General features: G+C 44.1%; 1 long non-coding RNA gene across 1 annotated transcript; it reads left to right on the forward strand.

The window, feature by feature from the left end:
- Positions 1 to 88: 88 nt before the first annotated feature.
- On the forward strand, positions 89 to 18,651 carry LOC134354160 (uncharacterized). The gene is made up of 4 exons (XR_010019729.1): positions 89 to 152; positions 14,718 to 14,939; positions 17,283 to 17,463; positions 18,531 to 18,651. It is a non-coding gene; the product is annotated as an uncharacterized LOC134354160 (long non-coding RNA).
- Positions 18,652 to 18,752: the final 101 nt, after the last annotated feature.

Raw genomic sequence — 18,752 nt, forward strand, 5'->3', positions numbered from 1 at the left:
TTGATGGCTGAGAGTCCAATCGGACGGAAGAGTGTGAGAGCGTTGCACCTATAAAGGTTTCTGGCCTCCTCATTCACAAGGACGCTAGTGGAGAGGAGGTGCATCAGGATGCTGGCTGCATTAGAGAGCGTAGGAAGATTTCGGATAAGCAGGTTGATTATTTTTAATCTGGTGCGGCGGAAGCTGATGAGAGACCTGATATATAAGATTGTGAGCTGCATTAGAAATGAAATTGGTTCATTATCGTCCCATATACTGGGGTACTGGTCTTGTAAACAGTTCATTCAGATCACATTGTCACAGTGTGCAAGGCAAAACGATAACAGAATTCTGAATAAAGTGTTACACTGAGAAAGTGCAGTGCAGGCAGACAATAAGTTGCAAGAGCCACGGTGAGATTATTGTGAGGTCAAGTGTTTGTCTTATGTTGATACAGGGCTGTTCAACACTCTTATAAGAGTGTGATAGAGCCTGCTGGATTGTGCTGGGAGAAGAGAGAATGTCCAGGGTAAGTGGGTTCCTTGATTTTGCTGGCTGCATTACCAATATAGTGGGAAGTGTAGACAGAGTCCATGGGGGGGGGGGGTTGTTTCTGTGATATGCTAAGTTGTGTCCACAACTCTGTAGGCATAGGTAGAGCAAGTGTCATACCAAGTTGTGATGCATTTGGATAGGAGGACTGTGGTGGTGGAGAGGAACTGGTTGGGTCTGGTGTCCTGAAAGAAATGGGGAGCTTTGAGGCCTCCCTGGTGGGAGATGGAGGTGTATAGTGACTGGACATCCAGTGAAAATAAAATAATTGGGCTAGGGAATTTGAAATTATTGAAAAGATCAAGAGTGTATGAAGTGTCACGGATGTAGGTAGGAAGGGACTGACCCAGGGGGGATAAAACTGAGTTGAGGTATCCAGATATGAGTTCAGTGGGGCAGAAACAATGGGCCTACCTGGACAGGCAGATTTGTGGATCTTGGGTAGGTGGTAGAAATGGGAGGTGTGGGAACTATGATGTTGGTGGCAGCGAATGGGAGGTCCTCAGAGTTCATAATTTGGTGTGGGGGTCCTGTTCGAGGGGTAAATATGAGGAGGTGGTTGACAGTTGTTGCCAGGCCTCAGCAAGGTAGAGGTTAGGCTGCCAGACTACTACAGCACCTCCCCCTCATCTGTGGGCTTGATGGTGAGGTTAGGATTGGTACAGAGAGTGGGGAGTGTGCATTCTGAAGGAGTGAGATTGGAATTGGAATAAAAGGTGGTGAAGTCAAGATGGTTGATGTCCTGCTGGCAATGAAAAGTTCCAGAGCAGATAGAAGACCAGAGTGGGGTGTCCAGGAAGAGGAGGAGGAGGAGGAGGGTTGAAGATGGACGAAGGGGTCATTGGTGTGGGGTGGAAAGTCCTGTCCTTGTTTGGAGACAAAGGCAGCAGAAGAAGAGCTCAGCATCATGGTGGGCGCAGAACTCACTGAGGTGCTGGCGCCAGGGAACAAAGGTGAGGCCCTTTCTGAGGACAGAGCGTTCTGCCTCAGAGGGGAAGATCAGAGGGAATGGTAAAGTTCTGGCATGGATGAAAGGGAGGAAATGGGTTTGCAGTGTCAGAGCAGAGGGGAAGGTGAGCTCTCCAAGGACCCAAGAGGTGGCGATGGGACCTGAGACAGACAGGATTGCAGACTCGTAGTGGGGGAAGGGGCGATGGGAGTGTGGGGTGTTGTCAGTGCCAGTGTGCAAAGTTCCAGCCTGGATGTGCTGGAGGTCTAGGCTGGAGGTAGAAGTTGCATATTCGGCACTTTGGAGATGTCCGAGGTCGTCAGAACCCACATTGATGGCGGTGGAGTCTGGGTCTTCGAATCTGCTCTGGATCGTTGGAGCCGTTGAGATCAGCAGCAGGGATTGTGGTCTGGAGACGTCTGTGCCTGCTGGTGTCGGAGACGGTGGATTCCGTAGTCTGTACACAGGCAATCTTCTGATCCTTGTAGGACATGAGAAAGTCAAAGAACTGACGAGTGAAAGTGTGGATCTGGGGGAGGATAAAGTAGCAGACAGGCAGTGCAGAGTAACCCAGAGTTGTGGGAGTGACTGGGATAGGGACTCTGGGTATCTCCTCATGGCGGAAAGCACCACACAGTAGAACATGGTGGAAGAAGCAGTCAATTGAATGTGAATACCTGGGGTCCTGAAAGGCCCGAATCAAGAGGCTTGAAAATGGATCTGGAAGTTATGTGGTACAAGCTGGCATCGAAGATATGTTCCCAGGAAAGATGCACGACTGTGGTACTCTCCTTCGTCTGGTGGAACCTGACCTCACTCAATAGCTTCTCTTTTGGCTCCTCCCACTTCCTTCAAACAAAAGGTGTAGCCATGGGCACTCGCATGGGTCCCAGCTATGCCTGCCTTTTTGTTGGCTACGTGGAACAATCTATGTTCCAATCCTACACTGGGGGTATTACTCCCCAACTTTTCCTTCACTACATCGACTGCATCGACACATAAATACTTTAGAAATTATCTGGGGTTACCCATAGCCCTCTATTTTTCTGAGCTCCATGTACCTATCCAGGAGCCTTTTAAAAGACCCTACTGAATCCGCCTCCACCTCTGTCGCCAGCACCCAGTCCATGCACTCTGCACTCTCTGCATTTTTTTAAAACTTATCCCTGACATCTCCTCCGTACCTACTTCCAAGCATCTTAAAACTGTGCCCACTCATGTTAGCCATTTCAGCCCTGGGGTAAAAAGCCTCTGACTAACCACACAATCAATCATCATCTTGTACACCTCTATCAGGTCACCTCTCATCCTCTGTCACTCCAAGGAGAAAAAGCCAAGTTCACTCAGCCTGTTCTCATAAGGCATGCTCCCCAATCCAGGCAGGTTCTTCTTGTCCTCACCAGCCTTCGCATCCAGTACATAGTTTTCCATAATTTCCGCCATCTCCAACAGGATCCCACCACCAAGCACATCTTCCCCGCCCCCCCCCCACACACACACACTTTCTGCTTTCTGCAGGGATCGGCAGATGGTAAAGAGTGGGAATAAGGGGGGCCTATTCTGACTAGTGGTGTTCCACAGGAGCCGGTGTTGGGACCAATTCTTTTCCTGTTGTATGTCAACGATCTAGGTGATCTTTTGGCCAAGTTTGTTGATGATTCAAATATATGTGGCGGGCTGGGCACTTTAGAGGAAGAAGAGCATTTCAGAAGGGGCAGATTAGGAGAACGGGCAAAAAAATGGCAGATCAACAGTAATGTAGGAAAGAATAAGTTCACACCTTTTGGTAAAAGGAATAAAGGCAGAGTCTATTTTGTACATTAGGAGCAGATGGTGAGGGTCCTTCGTCATGGATACTGCCTTGAAGCACCATCTCCCGAAGACTCCCTTGATGGTGTGGAGGCTCGTAGCCGCAATGGATCTGGCTGAATCTACAGCACCGTACAGACCACTGCACCTTGGCTGTTTAATGGTCTTTTTTAGTGGATTCTTTTGGAGTTCTTTGTTTTGTGGCTGCCTGTAAGGAGATGAATCTCAAGGTTGTATGCATACTTTGATAATAATTGTTCTTTGAATTTTGAACTTGAGCCCTCTGCAGCCTCCACTCCAAACAGTGATGTAACCATTCAGAATGGTCTCCACTATACTTTGCTAGAGTCTTGGGTGACATACTGATTCTCCTTAAACTCTTAATGAAGTAGAGCCACTGGCATGCCTTCTTCGTGCTCACATCAATATTTTTGGTCCTGGGTTAGATCCTCAAAGATTTTGATACTCCGAGTCTTGAAGCAGCTCATCCTTTCCACTGCTGATTGCTTGACGAAGATTAGTGTGTTCCCTTGACCTCACTGGGCCCCCTCTCAGCTATTTAGACATCACTCCCAAGTCTATTAGAAAGTAGGTCAGCTGCTCATGGGATAGTGGCTGATCCAAGCCCTACTCCATGCCATTGTATTAGAGGACAGGAGATTGTGGGAGACTGAGGTCTGTGATCTTCGTGCTTGTGTTGCCCCAGCAAACCGTCAAGAGACAGTGCAAGAGAATCCGGACATGATGGATCTTGGGGTTGATGTTGATAAATCCCTCGAAGTTGTCTCACAGGTTAAGAAGGCGTGTGGTGTGCTGGCCTTCATTTGTTAGGGAATTGAGTTCAAAAGCCTCTTAAATATTTCACCTTTCACCTGTAACATGTAATTTTGAAGTTCTATAAAACTCTGGTGAGACCACGTTTGGAATCGTGTTCATTTCTGGTTGCCTCATTATAGGAAGGATGTGGAAGCTTTAGAGGGTGCGAGTGAGATTTACCAGGATGCCACCTGGTTTAGAAAGCGTGTCTGATGAGGATAGATTGAGTGAGCTCGGGCTTTTCTCTTGAGAGTGAAGGAAGATGAATTGTGTATAAGACAATCATGTGGACAGTCAGCAGCTTCATCCCGGAGTGACCATGCCCAATACTGGAGGACATCGGAAGGTTTGAGAGGAGGGGATTTCAATCAGGTCCACTGCCTGGGCTCAAAAGGAAGCAGTGGATCGCTACAACAAAAAAAGAGCTTTGACCAGCGATCAGTGTTTGGGATTGTTTAGCAAGAGCAAATTAAAGAAAGGCAGGGGTAAGCACGGCAGCAATCGTTGCCTAAGTGGACAGGGTCAGAGTGGTGATCTCGAGGCTTTGGCTCTTCAAGGATTCAGTCAGAAAGACAAGGGGGAAGAAAAGCTCAACATTATTTTATCCTTCCCTTCTTTATATCTGCTCAGCTAGGATAGTAGCGGTACCACACCCTCACTGCCCCTCCCACAGCACTTCCTCTCACCCTCCTCACAGCCTCTCCCTAATCCCTCGCTCTCTTCTGTATAATTTATGCTTTACTTATGTGTTCCTTGTGATTGCTGGGAGATCCAGTAGATTTATAACATTACCAGAGACATGAATGGAGTAGGCAGTCAGTATCTTTCTCCCCATGGTTGAAGTAGTGATTAGCAGAGAACATGATTTCGAGCTGTTAGGGATCCTTTACGGAGGGATTTTGGGGTCCAAGTCTGCAGCTCCCTGAAAGTGTCTGCACAGGTTGATGGGGTGGTCAAGGAGGAGTTCAGCACACCTGCCTTTAATAGTCGAGGTTCTGAGTTCAAGAGTCGGGAAATTATGATGCTGCAATATCAAATTCTGTTTAGCCACGTGGAGTATCTCGTGCAGTTCTGTTTGCCCCACTAGAGGAAGTGTGTTGAGGCTTTGGAGAGGGTCCAGAAGTTGTTCTCCAGGATTCTGCCTCAATGAACTGGAAGGAGACTTTGGATTCTCTTAATGACTGAAAGAATAAAAATTGGGGGTTACTTAGGAGGGTAGGGTTAGGTTGATTTTGGAGTGGGTTAGCACAACATTGTGGGCTGAAGGGCCTTCACTGTGCTGTAATGTTCTATGGTGCACGTAAACTTGGGTTGTTTTTTCTGGGGTGGCAGATGCTGAGGGAAAGTTTATAAGACATGGATCGAGCAAACAACCTATCTCTTTTCCCCAGGGTGGGAATATCCAATACCAGAGAGCATGGATTTAATGTGTATGTGGGGAGTGGGACATGCGCAGGCCAAATTATTTTCACACCGAGCGGTGGGTGCCTGGAATGTACTGCCAGGGGTGATGGTGCAGGCAGATATGATAGAGCTCTCTTAAGAAGCTGTAAGACAGACAGACATGAATATGCAGGAAACAGAGTGGTAGGCAGAAGGGATTAATTTCTTTGGACATGTGATTACTGATTTAATTAGTTCAGTTCAACATCGTGTATGTTCCTGTATGTTGTCTATACCGTTGAAAGTATCTGAACAGGTTGCGTCAGTCTGGTACAGCAATTTGAAAGCATAGAATTGTAAGAGGCTGTAGGGAGTAGTGAGCTCAGCCCAATACATCGCGGGCACGCCCCTCCCTACCATTGATGGTATCTACTGGAGAGCGTTCCTCAGGAAGGCAACATTCACTATCAAAGATCCACACCATCCGGGCCACACCATATTCTCGTGGCTCCTGTCGAACGCGAGGCATTTGAAGTCCCACACCACCAGGTTCAGGAACAGCTACTGCCCCTCATCTGCACCCCTAAACCGTGGAATTCAATGCCTAAAATTTCAAGAGATGCAGACTTCCAAACAAAGCTCAAAACCAATTTATTTCCCTTTGCTTTTAACTAACACCTTTTTGTTTTTTATTCTCATATTTATTTTTATTTTCAATTTTTATTTTATTTTCTGATTTGTACCTTTCTTACATTGAAAGCACTTTGAATGACATCTGTATGAAAAGTGCTTGATAAAAGTTATTATATTTTTAGTTTTTCTCAGCTTGTGCTTGTAAAATCTGAGGTAGGGGTATAATGAAGCACACACACATTTCTCAATTGCTTGCGAACTATTCTACTGGTTTTCAGTATTGTGGCTTTCAGGAGATTTACATAGATATTGCTGTGTAGGTGTAATCGTTTAATACTATTGTGTAGCAACATTGGGATGATACCAGCTGTAGATATTACTATCAGGACAATTTATACCCTGTTCATGTTCCATAGTCTTTCAATTTCCTCATACTTCTTTCAATTCAGCATACTTCTGGCATTTTTTCCACTTATTTATTTCTGTATGTTATCATCAAGTTTATTCACATTTAACTATCTATATGCATATGGAAACAAGACAACAATTCTCCAAACCAGGATGTAAAACACAGTAGTACACATAACACACGATATCTTATGAAGGTAGGGATAAAATGTACAGATGAATCACACATAAATAACAAACTAAAGTTCAATAATGTTAAATATTGTAAGGTACAGAACAGATTAACCAGTGACAGTTCTAAAATGATGCGGCAGGGAGTTCAGAAGCCTACTAGCCTGGGAGACGAAACTGGTTTTCATCCTGATCATTCTTGTTTTTTTGTCTCCTGCCTGATGGTAGAAAGTCAGAGGATGCTGGGTGGGTGGCTGGGATCCTAATTAATATTAAGAGCTCTGTGTATGCAGCACTCCTGATAATCGTCTCTGGATGGATGGTAGGGAGACCCCTGTGATCCTCTCAGCTGTTCCCATTCCTTTGTAGGGTTTTCTGGTCTGATGTTTGACTGCTCCCATACCAGATGGAGATGCAATTTAGATTAGATTAGATTATGAGGACACTCAGTCCTCGTTTATTGTCATTTAGAAATGCATGCATTAAGAAATGATGCAATGTTCCTCCAGAGTGATATCACAGAAAAAAAACGGGACAAACCAAAGACTAACACTGACAAGACCACATAATTATAACATATAGTTACAGCAGTGCAAAGCAATACCATAATTTGATAAAGAGCAGACCATGGGCACGGTAAAAAAAAAAGGTCTCAAAGTTCCAATCGACTCCCAATAGTCCCTGATAGCAGGCGGCAAAAGGGAGAAACTCCCTCTGCCATAAACCTCCAGGCGCCGACAACTGCCGATGCATTGGAAGCAACCACAGCCGACTCTGAGTCCGTCCGAAAACTTTGAGCCTCCGACCAGCTCTTCGACACCGAGCACCATGTCTGCTGAGCGCTTCGACCCCGCCCCGGCCGCCGAGCATCAAGCAAAGCTGAGGACTTGGGGCCTTCCCCTCCGGAGATTCTGGATCACACAGTAGCAGCAGCAGCGAAGCAGGCATTTCAGAAGTTTCACCAGATGTTCCTCCGTGCTCTCACGTCTGCCTCCGTCAAATCAGGATTGTGCACGGCACACCTCTTCCTAGAGATGCTGCCAGGCCTGTTGCGTTCACCAGCAACTTTTATGTGTGTTGCTTGAATTTCCAGCATCTACAGAATTCCTGTTGTTTGTGCACAGCACCCTCCTTGACAGATAACAGATATCATTCACCAGAGTGGCCACTGCGCGCTGCGTCGCGCCACCATCTCCTCCTCCTCCAACTTGTCAGGATGCTGTCAATGATGCTCCTATAAAATGCAGTTAAGGTGTGTGTGTGTGTGTGTGGTACCATCTTGTTCGGGGAGATGATATTAACGGACGGGTGAGGTCATCCCCTGGATGTGAACTCCCGGGAACTTGGTGCACTTAACTCTCTCTATGGAGGAGCCATGTGTTCGCAGAGTTGTGTTTGGAATGGCTGTGTCTATTAAGTAATTTGTTCTTGCTTGTTTATTCTGTAATATATCTGGATGGTTATTATGGATTGTCTATCTGTAAGAATGGATTGGTTGTAATACAATTTGTAGGGCTCGGACTCTGAAACTGGATCAGGCTTGTATTTGTAGTAAGGTACGCTGTCGTTCTTTTTGAGGGGTGTGTGGGTGTCCAGGGAGGGGTGCCGTCTCTGGAGAAGGGGCTTGTTTTGTCCATTCCGGAGCAGCTCACTCGCCTTTGGTCTGGGCTCTCACCCATGGCTCCAAGTAGCAGTTTGCATGCGACTGTGGCCACACCCTGGTACCCCACTTTGACAGAGTTGTTTGGAATGACTGTCTATTAGGGTTAGGGTTGGAGTGCCTGTCCTAGAATGCAAAGTCAGCACCAGCAGGCTGGATGGATGAGATCTACGGTAAGCTCCAATGGCTAGGAAAGTGGTGCTCACTCCTTCCGAACGCTCTGCTCTCCGCACTAATCCTAACCTTACTATAAAACCCGCCGATAACGGGGGTGCTGTTGTAGTCTGGCGTACTGACCTCTACCTTGCCGAGGCACAGCGACGACTCGCAGATACCTCCTCTTATTTACCCCTCGATCGTGACGCCACTAAGGAGCACCAGGCCATTGTCTCCCACACCATCACCAACTTTATCCACTCAGGGGATCTCCCATCCACTGCTACCAACCTTATAGTTCCCACACCCCGCACTTCCCGTTTCTACCTCCTACCCAAGATCCACAAACCTGCCTGTCCTGGCAGACCCATTGTCTCAGCTTGCTGCTGCCCCACTGAACTCATTTCTGCATACCTCGACACGGTTTTATCCCCCCTTGTTCAATCCCTCCTACCTATGTTCATGGCACTTCTCACGCTCTGAAATTTTTTTGATGATTTAAAGTTCCCTGGCCCCCACCGCTTTATTTTCACCATGGATGTTCAGCCCCTATATACTTCCATCCCCCATCAGGAAGATCTCAAAGCCCTCCGCTTCTTTTTGGATTCTAGACCTAATCAGTTCCCCTCTACCACCACTCTGCTCCGTATAGTGGAATTAGTCCTTACTCTTAATAATTTCTCCTTTGGCTCCTCCCACTTCCTCCAAACTAAAGGTGTAGCCATGGGCACCCATATGGGTCTTAGCTATGCCTGCCTTTTTGTTGGCTTTGTGGAACAATCCATGTTCCAAACCTATTCTGGTATCTGTCCCCCACTTTTCCTTTGCTACACTGACAACTGCATTGGCGCTGCTTCCTGCACGCATGCTGAACTTGTTGACTTCATTAACTTTGCCTCTAACTTTCACCCTGCCCTCAAGTTTACCTGGTCCATTTCCGACACCTCCCTCCCCTTTCTTGATCTTTCTGTCTCTATCTCTGGAGACAGCTTATCTACTGATGTCTACTATAAGCCTACTGACTCTCACAGCTATCTGGACTATTCCTCTTCTCACCCTGTCGCTTGCAAAAATGCCATCCGCTTCTCACAATTCCTCCGTCTCCGCCGCATCTGCTCTCAGGATGAGGCTTTTCATTCCAGGACAAAGGAGATGTCCTCCTTTTTTAAAGAAAGAGGCTTCCCTTTCTCCACCATCAACTTTGCTCTCAAACGCATCTCTCCCATTTCACGCACATCTGCTCTCACCCCGTCCTCCCGCCACCCCACTAGGAATAGGGTTCCCCTTGTCCTCACCTACCACCCCACCAGCCTCCGGGTCCAACATATAATTCTCCGTACCTTCTGCCACCTCCAACTGGATTCCACCACTAAGCACATCTTTCCCTCCTCCCCCCCCCCCACACTTTCTGCAGGGATCGCTCCCTACGCAACTCTCTTGTCCATTTGTCTCCCCCATCCCTTCTCATCAATCTCCCTCCTGGCACTTATCCTTGCAAGTGGAACAAGTGTTACACACGCCCTTACACTTCCTCCCTCACCACCATTCAAGGCCCCAGACAGTCGCGAGACCCGACGCAGGCTGGGAGACCATTTCGCTGAACACCTGCGCTCTGTTGGCCAGAGAAAGCAGGATCTCCCAGTGGCTACACATTTTAATTCCACGTCCCATTCCCTTTCTGATATGTCTATCCCCATCTCCTCTACTGTCTAGATGAAGCCACACTCAGGTTGGAGGAACAACACCTTATATTCCATCTGGGTAGCCTCCAACCTGATGGCATGAACACTGTCTTCTCTAGCTTCTGTTAATGCCCCACCTCCCCTTCGTACCCCACCCATTATTTATTTATTAATTATTATTATATATAATTTTTTTTCTCTCTTTTTCTCCCTCTGTCCCTCTGACTATACCCCTTGCCCATCCTCTGGGCTTCCCCCCTCCCCCTTTCTTTCTCCCTGGGCCTCCTGTCCCATGATCCTCTCGTATCCCCTTTTGCCTATCACCTGTCCAGCTCTTGGCTCCATCCCTCCCCCTCCTGTCTTCTCCTATCATTTTGGATCTCCCCCTCCCCTCCCACTTTCAAATCTCTTACTATCTCTTCTTTCACTTAATCCTGACGAAGGGTCTCAGCCCGAAACGTCGACTGTACCTCTTCCTATTGATGCTGCCTGGCCTGCTGCGTTCCCCAGCAATTTTTATGTGTGTTGCTTGAAATTCCAGCATCTGCAGATTTCCTCGTGTTTTCATCACTGCAACCAAGGAAGACCCCCTGCTTGTGGCACTTGTTGGTATCACTGGACCCGGACTTCTGGGGACAGCCACAGTGCAACAGCTTTTCCACTTTTAAAAACTCTCTTGCACAGGTTTCCTGTCATTGTCGGACATGATGGATGACCATTATGCTGTCTGCTACGAGTCCATATTTTAAATCAAGAATTTGGTGAATGATGTTTGCCACTTGAGTGTGCCTGGGTCAGTAATCAGATTGAGTTAAACTGCTACAGGATCTTGTAATGTGTTGGATTGTTTCTGGTTTCTTTTGGCATTTTCTGCATTTATCACCTTGGATTTGTTGGTCTTTTATTATGTATTTTCGATTTTTTTATGTTAACCACCTAGTTCTGTATTGCAACAGGGTTCTGAGTTGGATGATCAGCCATGATCATACTGAATGGCAGTGCAGGCTCGAAGGGCCAAATGGCCTACTCCTGCACCTATTTTCTATGTTTCTATGAACCATCTGTTTCTGGGAAGAGGTCTCTTAATGCTGAGCCAGGAATCTAATACTTCCTTGTCAACATCTAGTCTGCTCAGATTGTGGGGACATCTTCCATGGAGGGTCAGGCTCCTCCTTTGGTTAATCTTTTCTTCTGTAGTGATAATTTCTTTATTTTTCTGGTTGTGCTTTAATTTAAATTTAGTGGTGTGTGCTTATCAGAGTTTAACTTGCTCATGTGGCATTCTGATTATGTTTCTGTTGATGAAAATGTATCTTTAGAAGTTTTATCTGACTTCTGTATTTTTAAGGTCTGATAACTCCTGGTCCTCCTTCAGTCCCAGGTAGAATTAATCAAAGTATGTTCGACTGTTTTCTAAAATCCGTCATTTGAGTTGTTACTTTTCCTTGTAACATTTCCGGATCAGTTTAGGATATTATGCCAAAGGAATGTTACAATGGGTATGGTGAAAGTGTTTATTGCCTTTGTTATATTTTTACTGTTGAGCTGTTTGACAGATTTTCTTGAGCCTTGAAGTAAATTCTGTCAAAAGTTTTCCAATTATTGCACTATGAGCTGTTTTCTTTGCTTGTTGATATCCCAGGTACTTGTGTTTCATATTCACCCATTGCTTGTATTGTCTCCCATTGCTGTTTTATATTCTGTTAGATCTATTGCACCTTTCCTTGTCTTTAATGTTCTGTACTTAACTAGACCAAAGTTCAAGTGTATCTACTATTTGAATAGTTCTACTATTTGAATTAATTGCTCTAGCTTTATTGATGAAGGAGCGTATAATTTCAAATTACAGTATCCCTGTATAGAAGGTGTGTCAAGGAATAATTCATTTCATTGTTTCTGATTTGATTTCCTATTTTTGTGCGATTCAGTAAATTAGAGCGGGAGTTAAATCAATAGTGGACTTGATCACCCTGGAAAATGCCCCAGTTTATTGTGATAATTGTGTTTTGTTCTTTTTTTTGTTAGTAGATAGGGGCATTGTGCTACACCAATGCTTCATCAGATGTTGTAGGAATTTTATAGTATTGGATGTAATTCTTATAAATTGAGAACTTTAATGTGTGGGATAGAATCAAATGCATTGTGATACTTAACAACATGAAAGATTTCTGCTTTTCCTCTGGGCTTGATTTAGAGTTACTGAATCTATAATCGGTTCTTCTTTACATCCTTGCGGCATCTTTTCTGCTCTAAGTATTTTGTGGTTATCTCGGTGAGTGGTGATTAGTTGCAAGATGCATGTTACAATTTTGTATATAGTTTGTAAACAAGTAATAGGACAATATTTTCATGGGTCATTTATGATTTCTTCAGGTAAGTGATGTTTTACTTTCTGTCAAAACTTTGGTCACTTCAGAATTTTTAAAGAAAATTGTTGATGTGTATTAATAGGAACAGATGAAGGCAGGTAAATGTATTGTATCAAAAATTATCACTGTTGTTACTTTTCCAGTTGAGTATTTTTAATAACCACCTTTAGCATATCCATTGTAACTTCTGTGTGTCTGTGTCCGTGTGTCTGTGTCCGTGTGTGAGTCCTGTTTGACCAGATATTAGACCAAAAGTTCATTGTCTCTGTGCTAGGGTAGGTGACATTTTGGTGCATCAAATTTAGTTTCAATGTCCTGTATAAACTATTTCATTGTTCCTAAACTGGGAATTCTGTTTTCTTTGTTGACACATTTTGTGTATCTATTTAGTCTGGCATTGTATTCTTTATATTAATGTATCCAAGTTCTACAGTGCTTTTGTTCGGTTGATTATATCACGTATGGACCTCATATTTCCATAGTTTGTCTCAACTTTCTTGCTTGGGTTATCCAATTTATGCTGCATTAGTCTAGGCTATTTCTGCTCTAAAGGTTGCAATTTTGTTTCTTAGTCTCTTCTGGCATTTTGCTATTCTCATTTCATTACTCTGCTTTGGGTTTCTGTGAATGAGTGGTTCATTTTGGTAGGTCAAATTTGAAGACAGAATGTAATATTAATGGTAAGACTCTTGGCAGTGTGAAGGATCTGAGAGATCTTAGGGTCTGTGTCCATAGCATACACAAAGCTGCTGCACAGGTTGACAGTGTTGTTAAGAAGGCGTACAGTGTGTTGGCCTTTATCAGCTGTGGGATTGAGGTCAAGAGCCATGAGGTAATGTTACAGCTAAATAAAACCTTGGTCAGACCCCACTTGGAGTACTGTGTTCAGTTCTGGTCACCTCACTACAGGAAGAATGTGGATACTACGGAGAGAGTGCAGAGGAGATTTCCAAGGACGTTGCCTGGAATGCAGGGTGTACGTTATGAGAATAGGTTGAGTAAGCTTGGCCTTTCCTCCTTGGAGCGACGGAGGAGGAAAGGTGACATGATAGAGGTGTATAAGATGATGAGGGATATTGATCGTGGGGATAATCAGAGGCTTTTTCCCCCGGGCTGAAATGAATAAGGAGGCATTGTTTTAAGGTACTTGGAAATGTGTACCAAGGGGATGTCAGGGGTAAATTTTTTACGCAGAGACTGGTGAGTGCTTGGAATGAACTGCTGGCTGTGGTGGTGGAGGTGGATACAGTAGGGTCTTTTAAGAGCCTCTTAGATAGGTACATGGAGCTTAGAAAAATCGAGGGCTATGTGGCAGGGAAATTCTTGGCAATTTCTTGAGTAGGTTACATGGTTGGCACACCATTGTGGGCTGAAGGGCCTGTGATGTGCTGTAGGTTTCCATGTTCTATGTTCTATTCTGGAGCCATTGCACTGCTATTAATGCTGCGCAGTATGTTGTGTGTAGTTCTTCAAATGTTTCAAGTTTTCCTAAATATTTGGGTAATATGTTGTCGAGAGTAACAATTTCTGCAAATTTTGATGACGTTTTGGTATGTAGTGTCTTTTTGTTGGGTCAGTGCCCATGTATTCTGTTAGTGTGATGTTAAATGTTAGGATAATTTTGTTGGTAAGATCAACTTTATCGTCAGCATTCTGTGGAGGCTCTGTATCTGTTGTTGCTATTACTGTTGGGTTGTGGAGCAACTGTTAAAGTAGTCCTATTTTCTTTCATCAGTGACAAGAAAATCTGCAGATGCTGAAAAGCCAAGCAACATACATACAAACTGCTGGAGGAACTGAGCAGGCCAGGCAGCATCTATGGAAAAGAGTAAACAGTTGATGTTTTGGGCTGAGACCCTTCAGCAGGACTAGAATATTTTTCATAGATGCTGCCTGGCCTACTCAGTTCTGGCAGGTAGGCAAGTGTGTGTAACATGTCTGTGGATTAAGTTACTTTTTTTCTACATTGATCTGTTACTTGTTGTGCATTTACTGCATGCCAGGATATTGTACTATAAACTTTTGATGAAGTTTGTCCCTGTATGCTGTCAGATCAGCCTGAAGTTCTGTTACTTGATAATATGCACATATTATGAATGTGTTTATCTTTAATAACCATTTCATGTGTGTCTTTCTTCTCTTGACTTAAGTGGTCTCAAGTGCAATAAACTGCTTCCCTGAGAAACACCTGCAGCCTTGCACCCCCAAAATGGAGAAAAGATGCTGACCACAGCACTGCTCAATCTGTATGCAGCCGTGCCTGGATTTGTTTCTGTTGTGGTCCATGGGTCGTATTTTATTTCCAGTCAGCACTGCATATCTGCAGGGCTAACCCCTGGGGAAGTGCCCAACGGGGGACAGAGAACTCATGGGTTGGTATTGGTGTTTTGTCTTTCTCTTTTCTCAGCTCAAGCTGGTAAAATCTGAGGTACAGGCACAGCTAAGCACATTTATCTCACAATTGTTAGGAACTTTCAGACTATTCCAGCGCTGTTTTGTAATGTGGATTTCTAGAGATTTGCATAAATATTGCTGTGTAGGTATAATTGTTTAATGCTATTGTGTAGTGTGTTTGGGATGATACCAGCTGTAGATATTACTATCAGGACAATTTATACCCTGTTCATGTTCCATAGTCTTTCAATTTCCTCTTTTAATTCAGCATATTTCTGGTGTTTTTCACTGATTGATTTTTGTATGTTATGTGGTTTGGAATGGCTATATCTGTTAAGTTGTTCCTGCTCATTTATCATGTAATATATCTGGACAGTTCTTATGGATTGTCCTATCTGTAACAATGGATTGGTTGTAATATAATTTGTGGTACTCTGACTCTAAAACTGGATCAGGCTTGTATTTACAGTAAGGTACGTGGTTTTTTGAGTTTGTATTTTAAAGCAAGATTTTGATGAATGATGTTTGTCAGGTGAGGTTGATGTTCTGGAGCATGTTGATATTAAGGGAGAGGAGGTGTTGGAGTTATTAAAATACATTAGGACGGACAAGTCCCCGGGGCCTGACGGAATATTCCCCAGGCTGCTCCACGAGGCAAGGGAAGAGATTGCTGAGCCTCTGGCTAGGATCTTTATGTCCTTGTTGCCTACAGGAATAGTACCGGAGGATTGGAGGGAGGCAAATGTTGTCTCCTTGTTCAAAAAAGATAGTAGGGATAGTCTGGGTAATTATAGACCAGTGAGCCTTGCGTCTGTGGTGGAAAAGCAGTTGGAAAAGATTCTTAGAGATGGGATCTATGGGCATTTAGAGAATCTTGGTCTGATCAGGGACAGTCAGCATGGCTTTGTGAAGGGCAGATCATGTCTAACAAGCTTGATAGTTCTCTGAAGAGGTGACCAGGCATATAGATGAGGGTAGTGCAGTGGATGTGACCTATATGGATTTCAGTAAGGCATTTGACAAGGTTCCACATGGTAGGCTTATTCAGAAAGTCAGAAGGCATGGGATCCAGGGAAGTTTGGCCAGGTGGATTCAGAATTGGCTTGCCTGCAGAAGGCAGAGGGTCATGGTGGAGGGAGTACATTCGGATTGGAGGATTGTGACTAGTGGTGTCCCACAAGGATTGGTTCTGGGACCTCTACTTTTCATGATTTTTATTAACGACCTGGATGTGGGGGTAGAAGGGTGGGTTGGCAAGTTTGCAGATGAAATGAAGGTTGGTGGTGTTGTGGATAGTGTAGAGGATTGTCGAACATTGCAGAGAGACATTGATAGGATGCAGAAATGGGCTGAGAAGTGGCAGATGGAGTTCAACCCGGAGAAGTGTGAGGTGATACACTTTGGAAGGACAAACTCCAAGGCAGAGTACAAAGTAAATGGCAGGATACTTGGTAGTGTGGAGGAGCAGAGGGATCTGGGGGTACATGTCCACAGATCCCTGAAAGTTGCCTCACAGGTAGATAGGGTAGTTAAGAAAGCTTATGGGGTGTTAGCTTTCATAAGTCCAGGGATAGAGTTTAAGAGTCACGATGTAATGATGCAGCTCTATAAACCTCTGGTTAGGCCACACTTGGAGTACTGTGTCCAGTTCTGGTCGCCTCACTATAGGAAGGATGTGGAAGCATTGGAAAGGGTACAGAGGAGATTTACCAGGATGCTGCCTCGTTTAGAGAGTATGGATTATGATCAGATATTAAGGGAGCTAGGACTTTACTCGTTGGAGAGAAGGAGGAAGAGAGGAGACATGACAGAGGTATACAAGATATTAAGAGGAATAGATAGAGTGGATAGCCAGCGCCTCTTCCCCAGGGCACCACTGCTCAATACAAGAGGACATGGCTTTAAGGTAAGGGGTGGGAAGTTCAAGGGGGATATTAGAGGAAGGTTTTTTACTCAGAGAGTGGTTGGTGCGTGGAATGCACTGCCTGAGTCAGTGGTGGAGGCAGATACACTAGTGAAATGTAGGAGACTACTAGACAGGTATATGGAGGAATTTTAAAGTGGGGTGGGAGTTATATGGGAGGCAGGGTTTGAAGGTCGGCACAACAATGTGGGCTGAAGGGCCTGTACTGTGCTGTACTATTCTATGTTCTATGTCACTTGATTGTGGCTGGGTAAGTAATCAGATTGAATTAAACTGCTGCAGGATCATGTAATTTGTTTTGTTTTGGCATTTTCTGCATTTATCTTGAATTTGTTGGTCTTTTTATGTATTTTTGATTTTTTTTGTGTGTATTAACCTCTTGGTCCTGTATTACCAGAAGGAACCCCATTTCTGGGAGGAAGTCTCCAACTCTGAGCTAGGTGTTTGATGCTTCCTTGTTGATATCTAGTCTGCTCAGATCATGAGGACGTCTTCCATCGAGGGTCATGGGTTCCATTGGCTAACCTTTCCTTCTGTAGTGATAACTTCTTCATTTTTCCTGTGCTTTGATTTAAATGGTGTGTGCTTCTTATCAGAATTGCATATGCTTGTGTGGAGCGTTGAATCCAGGTTTTGTTGATGAAAATGTATCCTTAGAAGTTTTAATCTGACTAGTGTAAATTTTTAAATGTCTTTTGTTCCTCTTCCTTCTGCAGTCCTGGGTGGTGTTAATCTAAGTACATTCATAGTGTTTTCTAAAATTTATCATTCCAGTTCTTATTTTTCTTTGTAAATTTTCCAGATCGGTTTAGGATGTTATGCCAAAAGGATGTTACTATGGGTCTAGTGAAAGTGTTTATTGCCTTTGTTATATTTTACTGTTGAGCTCTGCTTTGCAGATTTTCTTAAGCCTTGAAGTAAATTCTGTCAAATGTTTTCTCTTTATCACACTATGATCTATTTTCTGAGTTTGTTGATATCCCAGACAATTGTGATTCATGTTCATGCATCGGTTACATTGTATCCCTGCTGCTCAGCTTCCTATTCCACCAGCTCTGTTGCACCTTTCTTTATGTTTAATATTCTGTACTTAGTGAGTCCAACATTCACATTTGTACCTTTCAAAAATAGTTCTACAATTTGAATTAATTGCTTTAGCTTTACTGATGAAGGAACATATAATTTTGAATTGTCAAGGTACAATTTATTTGGTTGTTTCTGATTTGATGCCCTAATCTCATCCGATTGAGTAAATTAGAGTGCGAGTTTAACACTAGAGGAAACCACAGTGGGCTTGGAGAGTCACCTTGGAAAAATGCCTCAGTTTATTTTGATAGTGGTGGTTGTTTTTCGGTTATTAGTAGATAGGGTGATTCTGCTTCATTAGAAGTTTCACAAGTATTGGCTGTAGTGTCAGTACATTGTGTGGGACAGAATCAATTGCATTTTGGTCGTCAATATAATGTGAAGATGGCCTTTTTTTCATTCTAAGTTTTTTTTTCTTGCAAAAGTTCTGAACAATGGATATTTAATTGATGTTTTTCTTGAATACTGTGTATCCTTTGCAATGTGCCTCTGTTGCTGCTACAAGTAGGTTTTTCATTGGATAGTAGTACAATCACTCAAATTGAGTATCTTGTTGCAGGATCCATCATCAGAGACCCCCACCAGCCGGGACTTGCTCTCTTCTCACTACTGCCATCAGGGAGAAGTTACAGGAGCCTCAGGACTCGCTCCACCAGGTTCAGGAACAGTTACTACCCCTCAACCATCAGGCTCTGAAACGAAAGGAGACAACTTCACATAATTTCTCTTGCCCCCATCATTGAAATGTACCCTCAAATAAAGAATTCGCTTTCGAGGACCC

This window comes from Mobula hypostoma, chromosome 11, assembly GCF_963921235.1.
Source record: "Mobula hypostoma chromosome 11, sMobHyp1.1, whole genome shotgun sequence".
NCBI lineage: Eukaryota > Metazoa > Chordata > Chondrichthyes > Myliobatiformes > Myliobatidae > Mobula > Mobula hypostoma.